At 45.2% G+C, this 1,506-nt stretch overlaps 1 pseudogene across 1 annotated transcript; it reads right to left on the reverse strand.

The window, feature by feature from the left end:
* Window positions 1-239: 239 nt before the first annotated feature.
* On the reverse strand, window positions 240-1,123 carry LOC308613581 (small ribosomal subunit protein uS2-like; annotated as a pseudogene). Its single transcript has one exon. The product of its transcript is annotated as a small ribosomal subunit protein uS2-like (transcript).
* Between the last annotated feature and the right edge of the window lie 383 nt (window positions 1,124-1,506).

A 1,506-nucleotide genomic window follows, 5' to 3' on the forward strand; every position in this document is an offset into this window, starting at 1 on the left:
TGAACAGTGCTTACTCATCTAATTAATATTTCAAAGAAAGTTGATAGCAAGAAATTGTACTTTCCTGATGATTTACTGAAAATAGTTTACCAGGAGCAACACGCTACTGAGAATCTACTAAGCTTCTCAAAAAGCAAACCATTTTCATTCTGAGGAAGGTTTTATTTTTTACATTTTTTTTAGAAACTGCTTTTTTTCCATCAACCTATTTCCATTTTAAGAGTTTGTAGAAGAACAGCTTAAGACCACTCAGTGGTTGTTCCTACCCACTCAGTGGCCTGAGCAGTGGGAGCTGCAGACCAGTCTTCAGTGGGGAACTGCTGAGTAGGCACAGAGGGCACCTGTACACCTTCGGACCAGTCCGCCGCTTCAGGTTGGGCAGCAGTGAACTCAGGAGCTAGAGCAGTCCATCCACCCTGAAACTCCTCCTTGGCCACAGCCTTCTCAGCTGCCGCCTGCTCTTCCTTTTCAATCTCTTCAGGATCTCTGTAGAAGTAGAGATCAGGCATGACCTCCCATGGTTGTTCACAGGAGATGGTCCCACGCATGCGCAGAACTTCCCGGGCAAGCATCCACCACATCAAGCCCACTGAGTGAACTCCCTTGTTGTTTCACAGGATGGCAATGTCCACATAACACAGAGGAGAGTCTGTGTTACACAGAGCAATGGTAGGCAGGTTAACATAAGAGGCCTTTGTGAGAGGCTGGTGGTCAGCCCTGGGATCAGTAACCACCAGAAGTCTTGGCTCCCGGAAGGCTGCCTGGATCTGGTTCGTGAAGGTTCCAGGAGTGAAGCGGCCAGCAATAGGAGCGGCTCCAGTGGCAGCAGCAAACTTCAGCACAGCTCACTCGCCAGTATTCCTGGAGGATGTGACACTGACATCAGCTGGGTTTTCAATGGCAACAATGGCACGAGCTGCCAACAGAAGCTTCTCCCAGGTTCTCTTCAGATTTATGATGTAGATGCCATCACTTTTCCTTTTGTAGATGTACTGTTCCATTTGGAAGTCAAGGTTGGTGCTACTTAAGTGGGTTCCTGCTGCAAGGAATATGAGGACATCCTCCTCCTTCATTTGCAGGACATCAAGGGCTCCAAACATTGTGAACGTTTCCATTTAAGTTACGATGGGAATCCAGAACAATGCCGTCTGGACCCCTGTCTAGGTAGTGGGGAAAGGAACAAGTTTTTGTTTTTAGTGGTGTTCTGATGTCAGCAAGATTTGGGAAAACAGTCTCCAGTAATTCCAGGTTAACAAACTTTGCCTATTTCCCCACTTTCCTTTGAAAATCCTGCGACAGGTAACAATTATAAATTAGTGCACACCAAACTCTAAATAACTGAGAAGAGCATTTCTCAGTCTGTGTTCCTTGGAACACTAGTTTCCAGCAATGTTAGTTGTGTTATACGAAATGCTGCATGCTCTTTCTTCTTTGAGTGTCAAAAGACATATTTGTATGTTAAAGACTCAGTGAATTTTGCATAGATAAACCTATTTAACATTGTTT

This window comes from Mesoplodon bidens (genome assembly GCF_964165515.1).
Source record: "Mesoplodon bidens genome assembly, chromosome: 3".
NCBI lineage: Eukaryota > Metazoa > Chordata > Mammalia > Artiodactyla > Ziphiidae > Mesoplodon > Mesoplodon bidens.